At 33.8% G+C, this 16,647-nt stretch overlaps 1 long non-coding RNA gene across 2 annotated transcripts; it reads right to left on the minus strand.

The window, feature by feature from the left end:
- Nucleotides 1–271: 271 nt before the first annotated feature.
- LOC126590846 (uncharacterized) lies at nt 272–11,930 on the minus strand. 2 transcript variants are annotated; one of them, XR_007612174.1, is made up of 4 exons: nt 11,547–11,930; nt 4,750–4,800; nt 2,735–4,385; nt 272–1,892 (listed from the first exon to the last, which is right to left on the minus strand). It is a non-coding gene; the product is annotated as an uncharacterized LOC126590846 (long non-coding RNA). The 2 variants fall into 2 exon arrangements; XR_007612173.1 differs by having other exon boundaries at nt 272–2,367.
- Between the last annotated feature and the right edge of the window lie 4,717 nt (nt 11,931–16,647).

Raw genomic sequence — 16,647 nt, forward strand, 5'->3', positions numbered from 1 at the left:
CATATGGAATGTAGACATATACGCTATATATATATATATATATATATATATATATATATATATATATATATATATATATATATATATGTTATCATACAAGTTAAAAGATACTTGAAAAATAATTCTCAACCTGGTATATAATATATGGCGTAGCATCTTATATTTTTGGTATATTGAAAAACCTTTCTTTTATAACATATGGAGATTCCTCAAACCAAACTATAGAATCACCATTATATAACCTTAACTTGAGGAGGCAATGAACCACTCACTCACAATTTCGCCAAATATACAAAATATTACGGAGTAGGATTCTCTTCCCTCATATTCTCATTCCCTTTCTTCTCCACCTCTCACACATTGTTTTTTGTCTTATTGTTTATAAAAAAAAATCCATATAAAATATTGAGAGGAAGAAATAAGAAAGAGATTAGTAGGGAAAAGAATCATCCTCTCAATACTACACTCTTGTTACTCGGAAGCCAGCTACTTAATATCAGAAGCAACAAAACCCATAATTGAAAGGTCATTTTGTACCTCCATTGCAGGCAGCCACAGCCAAAGAGTCGGACTCGACCTGTACGACAGATGGAATCCCTTTTTTTCTTTATTTTTTTCTTCTTTTATAAGAAACGGATTTGGTAATTTCCAAGTACTTATAATACCTAAACACAAAGATTGCGACCTTTTTTCATAAAGATTTGTAGTTTAAGTAGTTAACAATATTTATCAGTCTTGTAGTCAGATATTTAATAAATAAAACCTTCAAACACTATCTAGTTTAAAAAAACAATTAATATGAAAGACTTGGTTGAATGATATTTTCAAAATCTAATCAATCAAGAAAATCTAATGTAGGTTCATTGGTTGAAGGTTACAAAATTGTGAAATCCCAGGTTTCTTTTTTACAAATCTATCATTTGATAAATAAATAAATAAACATTTTAATTTTTACGTTATTTGATTTAGTTCTTCCATGAAATACGCATTTTTACAATTGTACTTTACGTTATACTCAAACTCATTACATTTGTGACGGTGAAAATATAATTTCTCTTTATAAATAGAGAGAACTAGAAAATATGCCCGTGCGTTGTTGCGGGACTTGAATGCACCAGCCTTAACTGTATGAACAAGACACATTTAACTTGAATAAATTAAACATAATCATGAATGAACAAAGAAATAGATGAGTGAAAGAGGTCGGTAAGATAAGCAGCTTGGTTATACATTCAACATAGCTGATATGAAAAGACATTGTACAATTAACATGACGAAGTTGAACGTTCTTTATTACAAAAGATGTGGTTGCAAAAAATCCTGTTTCCATAAGAAACAGAAGCAATTCCTTTAAAAAAAAAAAAAAAAAAAACATAAGCAACATGCAGTTCACATATATATTGCCTTTGAAGTTAAGATGACAAAATATATGTCCTGCAGGCCAGCCGCATGTTTTAGTAGTTAACAAAAAAACATTAAAAGTATTCCATTTTTGCTTCAGCAGCTAAGCTTTCAAGCACTAATGTTCAATGAAAAGAAAAATGCAGGATGCCTATTTCCATAAGAAACAAAAGCATGATGCAATCCACACATATTTTGCCCTTGCAATTAAGGTGGCAAAATATATGGCCTGTAGGCCTAACAACTCTTTAAGCAGTTAACAAAAAACAAAAAAACCGTTCCATTGTTGTTTCAGCAAGTTTTCAAGGACATGGTAACTCCAAGAAAACAAAATGTTGGTAGATATAAAAACAGGGCTAATTTCAAGCATAAACCATCTCTGAAAAATTAATACCTCAAGTTTGTTTTCCCAATCTACACCATAAATATTACTTAAAATTAACCAGCATTAGACAACAAACTGATGAAGCTCCTTGAAAAAATCTACGGTGCTATAAAACACCCCAATAAGAATAATAAAATAAGATGTCAAGAATTCATGAGCAGCTAATTATAAGCTAAAGGAAAGACGGTCTAGTGCCTAAGAACCAAGGAAGTGAAACTTTGCTTGCTATATATGGATATGCATGCTATAAGAAAGATTTATTCCCCCATGTAGTAGCCTCAGGGCCGATCCTGAGTATTGAGGGGCACTGTGCAAAACTTAGATGGATGCCCTTCATTTTTTTTAATGTTATATTTCTTTATTATTATTATTTTTTAATTTTTTTCATCTGTAAAACTAAAATATTACAAGTTACTGCAACAAAAATAAGTTGTTTGATCAGCCAGGTGTTTTTCCTTACCTTCGAAGGTCCTGAGTTTGATACACGTTAGATGCCTTTAAGTTGTTTGATCAGCCAGATGTTTTTCCTTACCTTCGAAGGTCCTGAGTTTGATACACATTAGATGCCTTTTTGTTATCTCCTGTTTACAAATTTGCAAAAGCTCTGTTTACAAATTTGCAAAAGCTTAAAATATAACAAAACAATATCACTGGGATTCGAACCCAGCACATGGGCTATAAGAAAGAAGAGCTAAACTGCTTGCGCTAGAAACATAGATAAGATTTTTTTTTCATCTAATTATTTTATATGCATCTGTATATATATAATGAAAATTTAGGGGCCTTCTATATCGGGGGCCTGTGTGGTGGCACTTGTTGCACACCCTCAGGGCCGGCTCTAGTAGGCTGTTCTCTGTAATCTTAAGCTAACCCAAGTAGACTAATTATAATTATGCAAAATATATATAAATCTGACTTTTTTAAATTGGGATTCGAAAGAATCAATACCTTGGCATATAACTGTCTTCAACAATGACCGCAAAATCATCTTTCTAGCTATGCAACAAATCCAAATTGAGCACCATCGCATAATCTTGGGCTTACATTATGGAAAACAGAAGCACCGCCAACGTTTAGAACAATCAAGGTTACTTGCCAACATCATTAGAGTGAACAATTAGGACCATTTCTTCTGTCCAGCCATTTTAGTTGGCCTAACCCTATGTAATTGATCCTAATAACAGAATATTTTGATTGATATGGACAACATAGTTCCTCTAAAAAAGGCTGGAATCATTCATACCTGCCAAAACCCAGAGTAATCTGGTTCAAGATGTGAGAGACCATTTATTTGTGTAACCATCATAAGTCTCACTCATTTGCCTCCCAATCCCCTCAAATTCTCCAACAACAACAAAAAACAAAGTATTTTCCCACTAAGTGGAATGGGCTAAAATTCTACTATCTTGAACTCTACCCTTATGTTCTAGCTTCTTCACAATTCCCCGTCTAATAGGATCAAAGTACTTGTTTTATATGTCCTGTATAAAGTTGATAGGAGCATATGCTTCCAAACAACTTTGAGTAGAGTCGTTCAAAAAGAAGTTTCTATGACCCCCTTGCTCATTTAACACTGCATCCGGATGCCGATGGAGATACAGCGACCCTTGCACATTTATCACTGTGCTCGAGCCACACAGCACGCCACTTACGGGTGACGCCCTAATTTTAGCACGATTTCGTTCTGGATTCATTTTCATAAGGATTCGACGTAACCTAAGAGTGCCGGCTGTCGACTACCTGACGCCCTCCCCCTCCTCCTTTATCCGGGCTTGAGACCAGCAATGTAAGATAAACTTACACAGATGAAGTTTCTCCAACAGATGTATAAATGAAACAATGAAAATATATGGGAACTCAAAACTCAAGTGACCTTTCTTCTTGCATGAGAACTCAAATTAAATACTCAAAATTAAGTCTCATAAAAAGTATAAAGTATAAAGCCATCTTATTTTTTCACCACATAAACAACAAATCACAAATGTAACTGTACACCCAGATAAAAAATTATTCAAATTCAGATAAAATTCGCATGAGTCGTCCTGACACACCCCGTCCCGAAGGAGGGCATGCTGGCCGTCATGTGAGACCCATCATGGGAATGCTCGTGAGTTCCCAAAAACAAAACTGTGAGGGAATGGTAAGCCCAAAGCGGATAATATCGTGCTACGGTGGTGAAACGGGCCCGGGAAGTGATCCACCCCGGGCCGGGATGTGACACGTCCAGAATCAGAATTATATTAACTTTTTTCATCCCTGGTTTACATTCATGTTTACAACTATATTACACTTCTAAACTATCTTGGTCGTCACTTCAGAACTGCCGTCTTTTGTTTTTCATGATAGACATGCTTCTCTATTACAAATTGGAAAAAGAAAAAAAAGTTGTTAATGTAAATGAATAACAGTTTTAGTGAAGATAGTGATTTTCCTAATAAATAATTGAGTAAATTTTTGTGGTACTCAAATGCATTTAATAAGATTCATTAAAATAAAAATTGCAAGCTATCTTTTATCGTTGGTCAGCAACCTTCTACAAACTTTATTTTGGTGCCAGCACGAACAGTCACAACCTTCGTAAATAACAATTGACAAAAACCTGTCCAGGTTCAAGATAAATCTTCAATGACAGTCATATGATAAAATCTGCCATTCTTCTAGTAGCATTCTTGCAATAAATATAAAAAAAAAAAGACAACCATTGAGTTGCTTTACTTCCAAATTCAATTCATCCACCATACATAAAACAACTACAGGGAGGAAATCGAAAAAAATCCTAAATCATAAAATTTCCAGTGCATGCACCACGAAGCTCCATATACGGTTATATTCCACTCCTAAAATCAACTTATGCAGAACTATACACCATAAGCATTCTCAAAGATACAATATCTGGCTTGCATACTACTCAAACGACATAATCCATCGAAAATTAATCTGCAAGAAGAATAAAGAAAATTTACCCTAACAACACCATTAAAAAAAGGGGAATCCTGGAGATATTTTTGTTCAACCTGAATGGAAAATCAACAGAATTTCAAATTTAAAACAGTGAGCATTTTTCAAACCCAAAATTGAATCATCACAAAACGAATTCAGTGCAATCATTATGCTCAAGCGAAATTTATTGTAACAAAATTCAAATTGATAGCAATCATGTCCGTGGATACCTATGACTTTTCTTATAACAACTTGACAGGCCCAATCCCAAATTCTGTCATTTTCCTAAAAATGTTCCAATTTCGCAAAATCTTAAATCCAACTACATTTCTCAATGACCAAGTGGCTCCGTGCTAAACCATGTGGACAAAATCACCCTTTGAAATTTTGAGAATTACCCTCCCAACCCATCCTAATTTGGCTGGCATTTTTGTAAATAGAGTGAAATCAAGTGGCATTTTCTTGACTGTAGCCATGAACAGGCCAATTCCCCTCCAATTTTAGAATAAATAATAATGACATCTTCGTACTTGAATTTTTGACATTAACAAAGAAAATGCCACTAAATCAAAATAGTAATTTGTATTTTATCTTTCAACTTCATTTCATATCAATCAACATTAAATCTTAAAGTATAGTTAATTTTCTTCTTTTTCAAATTAATGGTTGATCTTTTTCACGGATATAATTATTTTCTTTTTAGCATAGACTTGGCGCTCATTTGGAAATAGCTAAAAGCTTTTTTGTTGTTTAAATTTTTGGAACCAATTCTTAGTAAAATGACATCCGCATGGTTTAGCACGGAGCCACTCGATTTCATGCTATTTACAACAATACCAGCCAAATGGGGCTAGGTTGGGAGGGTAATTTTGTCCATTTGGTTTGGCACAGATTACTGGGTTACAAGCGTGCGCTCTCCTCTCATCTCTCACTCTTCCTTTCTCTCTCCTACTCTAATAGCCACAACACCATCTCTGGAATAGCATCGGCTCTTGCTTCCTAAAACCAAAACCACACAAACTGGCCTCCATTTCTATAACTTAAGAGCTTCGGTGAGATAAAGGAGAGGAGCAGGGAGATGGGCTCGAATCCGCCAACGGCAGAAGAGATCTTCAGGAATTACTGTGCTCCGAGAACCGACGCCGTCCACTCTTAACTAACGGTACTTCGATCTCTCTCTCTATTCTCCCTTTCTCTCTTAATTTCCTTTTTGTTTTGTTTTAATTTCATTATTACGATTTTGGATTTACAAATGGATTTTGTGTTCAAATTTCCTTTTTGTGATTTTAGGGATTTTGTTTGTAGAGCGTTCATCATCATTGAAGATGCCTCTTCTCGAGTCTTCTGCTTCATTCCGTTTCTCTTATCCAAAAAATTAATCGCTGCTTCTCAAACTCTCTGTGTGTCTCGCACTGCCACACCAGGCACCGCACCATGAACATGGCAATTCCCCTCCAACTTTAGAATAGATAATAATGACATCTTTGTACTTAAGTTTCTGACATTAACAAAGAAAATACCACTAAATCAAAATATTAATTTGTATTTTATCATTCAACTTCATTTCATATCAATCAACATTAGATCTTAAATTATGGTTAATTTTCTTCTTTTGAAATTAATGGTTGATCTTTTTCACAGATATAATTATTTTGAGTAAATTGTCGGTTTACCCCCTGAACTTTCACCTCACTTTCGATTTCCCCCCTGAACTTTTCCATTGGAAAATTAAGGACTCAAACTAATTTTTTTAGCCAATTTGCCCCTACCGTTAGTTTTTCATATATTCCATCCATATTTCCGTTAAGTGAGACCATGTGCACAACATGTGAGGGTAGTTAAGTTATTTCACTCTTAAAAATGATTAAAAAACTAAAAATAATAAAAAAAACAAAACTTTCCCTCTATTTTTTCCCGCTAATTCCTATCCTCGATTTTATTTTTCCCTCTCATTCCTATACATAAGAAATGACATATGGTGTTATTGTCTACCATTTTTATTTTCTCTAACAAATTAATAATTTGACAAATGCTAATGGTGCTATTGTCTCCAAAGCAGTGCATTAATATAAGAAACCCTAGTCTTTTTTATGGACATGTTTCTTATATTAATGCACTGCTTTGGAGACAATAACACCATGAGCATTTGTCAAATTATTAATTTGTTAGAGAAAATAAAAATGGTAGTACATGCTTCAAAAAAAAGATTCACTTAGCTACTTATGAAGACAATAACACCATATGTTATTTCTCATGCATAGGAATGAGAGGGAAAATTAAAATTGAGGATATGAATTAGCGGGAAAAAATAGAGGGAAAATTATTATTATTATTTATTTTCAGTTTTTAATCATTTTTAAATTGAAATGACTTAACTATCCTCACATGTTATGCACATGGTCTCACTTAACGGAAATATGGATGGAATATATGAAAAACTAACGGTAGGGGGCAAATTGGCTAAAAAAATTAGTTTGAGTCCTTAATTTTCCAATAGAAAAGTTCAGGGGGGAAATCGAAAGTGAGGTGAAAGTTCAAGGGGTAAACCGACAGTTTACCCTAATTATTTTCTTTTTCGCATAGACTTAGCGCTCATTTGGAAATAGCTAAAAGCTTTTTTGTTAAAATTTTTGGAACCAATTCTTGGTAAAATGACAAGTGAATTTTGAAAAAAAAAAGTCTTTTATTGCTTTATGCAAGCACATAACTATTGCTTCTCGTATGAAGTATTTTAAACGTTTTTGAAACCCAAAAACATTTTATTTAAAAACGCTTTAAGTCATTTTTAAAATATTTCAAACAAAACTTAACACTATACCTACTTGTTTCTATGGCTCCAAAAGAACGGTCCATATGGTGTTATATGGACATTGAAACTCAGTAGGAAAATTTACCATGCTTTCTCAAGCTCCCCACATTTTATCCGCCATTTTATCCGCTATCTCCGAGTTCTTCAACTCCCATTTGCCAATGGAAGCTCTCTCATTGCAAACCCTACTCCAGCTCCATTCTTCTCTCAGAACAATTCCAAGGTAAAGGTTTCTCCATCTTGACAGATATATTTGGTTTCTTAGGAGAAACTTACCTACACCGGAATGTCAGTATGATAATATGCTAAAATGGTAACATATCAAGTCATTCTGGTATTGTCATGTGTTTCAATTTCTTTCACTTCACTATGCGTGATGGACGCGGTATACTTCCGCAGTGACCTCGTTGAAGATGGTAGTGTTAGATGTTAGAAAACTAAATTTATGTGATCTTTCCCACTTTACTGAATCTAAAAGCAAGTTCCTTTTCAGTCTTCATTGTTACAATAGTTTTAGATTGCAGTGACCAAATTTTATGTCATCTGGGAATTGATATTTTGGTTTAAAAGGGAGTTGGTTGATTATGTTGTTGCTTGAACCAGTTATGTTGACAAAGATCAATCTAAAATTAACGTGGCCAGGACCTTGCATGAACGATTTCCCTCACCACCGGCGAAAACATTGCCAAAAAGGCTTTGCAGTTCATGGGATTCTGCCCAGTTCTAGCACATCCTGTTTTTGCGGCACCAATGCCAGAGATAAAAGAGCCTGAAGTTATTCAATAAAATTTTGTATGTCGGTCTTTGTTTCCATTGTGTTTTCGATTTGTACGTGAAATTTAGGTCATAATTTGGGATGCAAAGGTTTTGTTGAGCTTCTTAATGGAAAATTATGAGTCATATGTGATTTTTGTTTGGAAAATGAAGCATTCAGGGCCCTAGAGCTTCCCAGCGGTGTCAGGATTCAAGGTACAGATTGTGCAGATTAATTCATGCGACTCCAAGTGATATCTGCTCGACAACGGTTTTGGAGGCGTTTGAGCTCCGAATGTTGAAAGTCGGTACATAAGCATTCTCTTTGTATAAAATGTCATATATATATATATATGTATATTCAATGGAGATGTATGTTTGTTATATTATATGACAAGTTAACTTGTTTAATACAAGAAAAAAAATAAAAAGTACGTACCCGGAAACCGAGTGTCATCGAAAGTCCTGATGGAGTTTGAAACGTCATCACAAGTTTAAATTACACCATATGGCCCTTCTTAATATTTGGGAGTAAATTGTAACTATGATACTTAACTTTAACTCAATTGGAGCAATAATCCCTCAACTAAAAATTCATTAGCATTGATCCCTCGACTCATCACAACGTGCAGCTATGACCCCTCAACTTTAATTCAACTGGAAAAATGGTAATTTAACTTTAACCTAATTATAGCATAGTCCTTTCAGCATAACTCGTTTTGATAAAAATATTGACATAGTTGACGAAAATAACTATAATTACACTTTGATGAGTTGAACCCTAATTATATAAATGATTATTCCACCATAACATATTTTAACGAAATTGATGAAATTGACACACATTTTGATAAGTTGAGGGACCAATGGTAATGAATTATTAGTTGAGAGACAATTGCTCCAATTTGATTAAAGTTAAGAGACCATTACTACAATTTACTCTGATATTCGGTGCAAAATTTTTTATATTTTCCCCTAATTTTAATTAATAGATGCAAATGTTTCGGCCCCCTGCTTGTTCGTTTTATGGTTCTACCAATTAATATCTCATAATTAATTAGTCAGGTAGTGTGGTTATTGCAAAGTGTGCAGCCTTCTTGAATCAACATAATGGATGGTGACACGTCCCGATCCCAATGGACAGCAAAATAGTTACGTGTTGGCCGACACCCGAGGATGACACATGCCATTTAATGAATGCATATGCCGAGAACATAAGAAACATGCATAAAAATTTCGCACGAACTACGTAATGTAAAACTTACCAAAATAATATTCAACCGTTAATAAAATGATATGTTCAGAGCATACGTCCAATTTAGAATACAAGCAGAAGGTATTATTACAAGTAACGTCAAGAGCAGAGGATGACACAGTATCACAGGTAGGCGAATGTCTCGTAACTCAAATCGTATGTCTCGTTCCTAGGTCCTGAGCGGAATGCCTCGTAACTGAAATCCTAACAAGGTAACTAGCTCTACTTGTAAGTTTCTGGAATTTGAAAATCCTATGTTAGAAACAAAGGGGAAAAAAAATCCTAACATAACCATTGAGTTTTTGGATTGATTTGATTCAGAAAGGAAACCATAGGCAAGAATCCCAGATGAGATAAAAAGATTGAAGAAGCAATACCCATTAATAATTTTAATTTTTTTTTATGCAGGAAAATATATTTGGAGAAAACGGAAGGTTTTCAATTAACAAAAGAGTGGCAAGAATGTATGGATGCAGCGTGGAGACGCAATGGAAAGGCTAAAAACGTAGACCGGAGAAAAGAGAGGATTCTTCCTCCTGTTCAGAAGCATATTAAGAAGTAAATCTTTTTTTCGTTATTTTTTCTTAAACAATTTATAACTAATTAAATTGGAATCCCCTTAGACATTAAAGTGGAAGAGTTTGGATATATGCAAAGTTCTAGTGAAGAAAATATTTGAAAATTTGACATTGAAGTTTGCTGCGGTGAATAATCTTAGATTAAATTGATAGTGCTTACCGTATTTGCTTTTGCTTGTTTAGATATTTGAGTTTATAACCACTTATTTAGCATATATGGTTAAATTTTGTAGTGAAAAAATCATGTAAAAAATTTATTGTACTGCAATATACTTGGATAGAGTGTTTTTTTGGATGGGACATTGTAAATTACATGTGAAGTTAAAAATTTAATATGCCTAAAACAAATATTCAGTAAGTATAAAAAACTGAATATTTGTTATACGTATATTAAATTTTGAATTTCATATGTAATTTACACTCTTATCATTCAAAAATTGTTTTACACAAGTATATTTCAATATAATAAATTTTTAACAAGAAATTTCTATTCCAAAAATTCAACCATAGGTGCTAATCAGGTGACAAAAAACTCAAATCTCTAATTAACAAAGACAAATATAGTAAACACTATCAATATAATCCCAAGAGTATTCATCTTAACAAACTTTAATATCAAATTTTCATATATTTTCTCACTACAATCTTTACAAATATTCAAACTCTTTCACTTCAATTTTTAAGGAAATTTTAATTTAGTTAGTTATAAATTGCACAAGAAAAAATAACAGAAAAAAAGAATTATATCTATATATGCTTCTGAACGGAAGGAAGAATCCCACTTTTCTCTAGCCTACGTTTTTAGACTTTGTGTTGCGCCTCCACACTCATCCACCTATTCTTGCTACTCTTTCATTAACTGAAACCCTTCTATTTTCTCCAAATAAATTTTCTTGCATAAAAGAAATTAAAATTATTAATAATATTTCTCTCAAATAGATTTCTCCAATCTTTTTAACTCATTTGCGATTACCAACTATAGTTCTCATTTACGAATCAACTTAAACCAAAGTGGGCTATTTTATGACTGTTTTCCCTCCGGTTCCAACATAGAATTTTTCAAATTCCTGAAACTTTCAGCAAACAAAAGTAGAGCTAGTTATCCTTAGGATTTCAGTTTTATTGGGCTGCATTTTCTTATTTTTGGACGGCGTTTTCCTTTTTCTGGATATATTTAAAAGTTTAGATAAAAATTTATATAAAAGTTTATATAAACAGAACAAAATTGAAGATTACATAATAAATCTACATACTTTAGCGTCGTAATTAGCATGTTCAGATCTCTAATCTAACCTAAACAGAATCAATCGCAGAATCTAAACGCCCCAATTCCAAATGCAAACATACAACACAACCATTCATACAAGAAACCCCAAAAAACCGAAACTGAAAACAAATAGAACAGCAAAAGGATCGAAGACTCACATCAGAGGCATTGCTGATGAGCTCACGGAGAAAGATCTCATTGTTGCTGTAGAAGGTGTTGATGGTCAAACTCAGAAGCTGGTTGATCTCGCGTACAAGGATTTCCTGAAGATCTAGGGGTTTGCAGACGACGCCGTAGAGAGAGGGAGAGCGCAGGAGAGAGTGGTTTCTGGAGTGATGGAGGCGAGGGATTATATAGGAGACTTGACTAGGGTTTCTAGATCATTCGATTTGCTATTTTTCGCTAATTAATTGGATCTGATTTTTTAATAGGAGTTTTCGGGGTCCGGTTCGCGTACGGGTTGGGGAATTCTTGTTCCGTTAGACCTGGGCCGATGAAGTGCCACGTGTCGGATCCAGACTGTTCGAATTTGAGGGGTTTGGGTTTTTGTGTTGAAAAATTGCCCCAATAAGAGAATCAAAGAGGTAAAAGGGGAGTTTGAATCCGAAACTTGCCAAGAAGTTCACGTTTGAATGATTCTTCTCCTTTTACTTTTTGAAAAAACACAATAGCCTTATAGCTGGTTTGGTATTGCTGTGCTTTCAAAAAATGTTGTTTCTGCTGTGCCGTGAAAATAAGCAGCTGTGAAATAGAGCAGTAGAGTGTTTAGTAAACTTTTTTATAAAAGTGTTTTTGAAAAAAAAAAGCAGTATTATAGTGTTTGGTAAAATTTTATGTAAAACAAATGTAAAAAAAAAACCAGTTTTTCAAAGCTGGGTTTTGCAGCTTTGTGTTTTTGGTTTTTTTTTCACCAAAAAATGTGAAAAAAGGCTGAAGTTGAATGTTTACCAAACACAAAAAAGCTCCCAGCTTTTTTTGATACCCACTTTTTTCAAAATCACCTCAGTATCAAACCAGACCTTAGTGACGAAGAAATTTCGACTAGAATACATAATCTTGGTAGAGTATATCCTTTATAAAGGGAGATTTTTAGGTGTATATGAAATATAAGCACATATGTTATTATATAAGTTGAAGGACACTTGAAAAAAAAATTCTCACCACTATTTTATAAGATATAGCGTAGCACCCTATATTCCTGGCACATTAAAAAACTTATCTTTTATAACATCTAGAGTTTCCTCAAACCAAACTATAAAATCATCGTTATATGACCTTAACTTGACAAGGCAATGAATTGCTCACTTACAATTTTGCCAAATATACAAAATACTACGGAGTATGATTTTTTTCCTTCCTATTCTCATCATCTTTCATCTCCTCCTCTCACACATTGTTTTTTGTCTTATTGTTTATAAAAAAAGAAAAATCCATATAAGATATTGATGTAACTTAACCGTACATGTTCAAGTAATAGAGGAGGAAATGAAAGAAAGATTAGGAGGGAGAGAATCCTCCTCCATACTACACTCTTGTAACTCGGAAGCCAGCTCCTTAATATCGGAAGCAACAAAACACAGTGTTGAAGGGTCATTTGTACCTCAATTGCAGGCAGCCACAGCCTCTAAAGAGTCAGACTCCACCTGTAACAGATTGCATCCAACCATCTTTGCCAGTTGCAAACCTGCTCGAATTGCAAGCAGCTTCACAAGTACGACAGATGAAATCCCTTTTTTTCTTGATTTTTTTTCTTCTTTTATAAGAAAAGGATTTGGTAATTTCCAAGTACTTATAATACCCAAACACAAAGATTGCGACCTTTTTTCATAGACTTGTAGTTTAAGAGCATTTCCAATGGATATGTTAAAAGATAAATGTCAAATGTTAATTTGATGGGTAACGTGGCAATGTTAGATTTTCTCATTTTCCAACCGATATGTTTTTTTTATTATAAATGATATTTATAGGACCCATTTTAAAAAGAAATCAATTAAAATAAATTTTCAAGATCTATAATTGATGCATTAATGAGATCCACATAATAAAATAATTAAAATTATTTGACATCACATTTTCTCATATGTCAAATTTGACGTATGAAAACTCATATGTCAATCCACGTATGATTGCCATATTGGTTGGAACTTGTTCCTACCTTCAAATTTGATTACATGACATTACACTTATGATTTAACATTTTCTTTGGAGATGATCTAAATAGTTAACAATATTTATTAGTCTCGTAGTCAGATATTTAATAAATAAAACCTTCTAACGCTATCTGGTTAAAAAAAAATTAATATGAAAGACTTGGTTAAATGATATTTTCAAAATCTAATCAATCAAGAAAATCTAATGTAGATTCATTGGTTGCAGGTTACTAAATTGTGAAATCCCAAGTTTCTTTTTTACAAATCTATCATTTGACCAAAAAAAAAAAAAGTTTCTTTTTTACGTTATTTGATTTAGTTCTTTCATGAAATACGCATTTTTACAATCTTACTTTACGTTATACTCAAACTCATTACATTTGTGATAGTGAAAATATAATTTTTTTTTATAAATAGAGAGAATGACATCTTCATACTTGAATTTGTGACATTAACAAAAAATAAATAAAAAATACCACTAAATCAAAATATGAATTTGTATGTTATCATTCAATTTCATTTCATATCAATCAACATTAGGTCATAGTTAATTTTCTTCTTTTTGAAATTGATGGTTGATCTTTTTCACGGATATAATTATTTTCTTTTCCGCTCGTTTGAAAATATTTTTAAAATAGCTAAAAGCTCTTTTGTTGTTAAAATTTTTGAAACCAATTCCCAGTAAAATGACAAGTGAATTTTGAAAAAAAAACCTTTTATTGCTTTATGCAAGAAGCATATAACTATTGTTTCTTGTAGAAAGTACTTTAAACGCTTTTGAAACCCAAAAATATTTACTTTAAAAATGCTTTAAGTCATTTTAAAAATATTTCAAACAAAACTTAACACTGTACATACTTTTTTCTATGGCTCCAAAAAAAGGGTCCATAAGGTGTTATATGGACTTCGAAACTCAGTAGGAAAATTCTCCATGCTTTCTCAAGCTCCCCACATTTTATCCGTTATCTCCAAGTTCTTCAACTCCCATTTGCCAATGGAAGCTCTCTCATTGCAAACTCTACTCCGGCTCCATTCTTCTCCCAGAACAATTCCAAGGTAAAGGTTTCTCCATCTTGACATATATATTTGGTTTCTTGCAAAAAACTTACCTACACCGGAATATCAATATGATAATATGCTAAAATGGTAATATATCAAGTCATTCTGGTATTGTCATGTGTTTCAATTTCTTTCACTTGACTATGCGTGATGGACTCGGAGGACTTCTGCAGTGACCTCCTCGTTGAAGATGAAAGTGTTAGATGCTAGTTAGAAAACTAAATGTATGTGATCTTTCCCACTTCACTGAATCTAAAAGCAAGTTCCTTTTCAGTCTTCACTGTTATAATAGTTTTAGACTGCAGTGACCAAATTTTATGTCATCTGGCAATTGATATTTTGGTTTAAATTTTGAGGGAGTTGGTTGATTATGTTGTTGTTGCTTGAACCAGTTATCTTGAGAAAGATCAATCTAAATTAACGTGGCCAGGACCTTGCATGAACGATTTCACTCACCACCGCAGAAAACATTGCGAAGAAGGCTGTTTTTGCAGTTCATGGGATTCTGCCCAGTTCTAGCACATCCTGTCTTTGTTTGTTTCCATTTTGTGTTTTCGATTTGTACGTGAAATTTAGGTCATAATTAGGGATGCAAAGGTTATGTTGAGCTTCTTATATTGGAAAATTACGAGTCTCATGTGATTTTTGTTTGGAAATTGAAGCATTCAAAACCGCAAAGCTTCCCAGCGGTGTCAGGATGCAAGGTACAGATTGTGCAGATTAATTCATGCGACTCCAAATAAAAAGTATGTACAAGTTAACTTGTTTAATACAAGAAAAAATAAAAAGTATGTACCCGGAAACCGAGTGTCATCGAAAGTCCTGATGGAGTTTGAAACGTCATCACAAGTTTAAATTACACCATATGGCCCTCCTTAATATTCGGTGCAGAAATCTCAATATTTACCCCTATTTTTAATTAATAGATGCAAGTGTTTCGGCCTCCGCTTGTTTGTTTTATGGTTCTACCAATATTAGTCTCTGAATTTTTTTTAACAAAGACTGTATGAAAGATGCGGTAATTAGTCAAGTAGTGTGGGTTTAGTTCTCAGACCTTCCATAATGCAAAGACTGCTGCCTTCTTGAATCAACATAATGGGATGGAGTAGTCGAGGCGGCCGAGAGGCGTAGTCGCGTTGGTGTTATGATCTCACATCGGCTACACAAGAAATTGTGTAGTGGTACTTAAGTACAAGGGGTCCTTCCACCTATCAGGCTAGTTTTTTGGGTTGGGCACTTCCCTTGGGCTTGAGTCTTAACATTGGTATCAGAGCTTAGGTTTCCGACGTTGTGGAGGGGCCGACCTGAAAAGGTTTACCTTAATGGGGTGGTGCAGAAGGTGCTGCCGTTAAGAGTGAAAGCCACCAAAGTAAGGGCCGCCGTGGGCGTCGGCTTCCGAAGGGTGGTGTAATGTTATGATCCCACATTGGTTACACAAGAAATTGTGTAGTGAAAGTCACCAGAGTAAGGGCTTCAATGGGCATCCCCTTCCGAAGGGTGGTGTAATGTTATTACACAAAAAACTGTGTAGTGGTACTTAAGTACAAGGGGTCCTCCCACCTATTAGGCTAGTCTTTTGGGTTGTGCTATTCCATTGGGCTTGAGTCCTAATAGTTGGAGTGTCTTCAGGTTCAAGATGGGGTGCTGGATTGGTGGATATCGTGGCAGAGGAGAAAGGCGTGGCTGTGTTGAATCTTGACTAACTTTGACTTGCAGCATTCTAAGGGACACTAGTGGCTCGTTCGCTAAACCGCAATCAAAATTGAAGGATTGAACTAATGAGAAGTTAGAATGAAGAAAAGTCAGAACTAGATTCGTGTTGAAGTTTATTAAAACTTTATGGAATCGAAATAAAATTGATGTGATTCCATATAAATGGTTTACTAATTCATTAGAATCGAAATGAAAATCAGTATAAGTACTAAAATGCCTTGGTTAAAATAAATTTATTTTATATACTAATTTTTTTGATTAAATTCTATATACTAACTAATATGAAGAAAAAAAATTAAATGCCTCTATTCATTAAATACTAAACACACTTAAAATT

The sequence above is a fragment of the Malus sylvestris genome, chromosome 11 (genome assembly GCF_916048215.2).
Source record: "Malus sylvestris chromosome 11, drMalSylv7.2, whole genome shotgun sequence".
Lineage (NCBI taxonomy): Eukaryota > Viridiplantae > Streptophyta > Magnoliopsida > Rosales > Rosaceae > Malus > Malus sylvestris.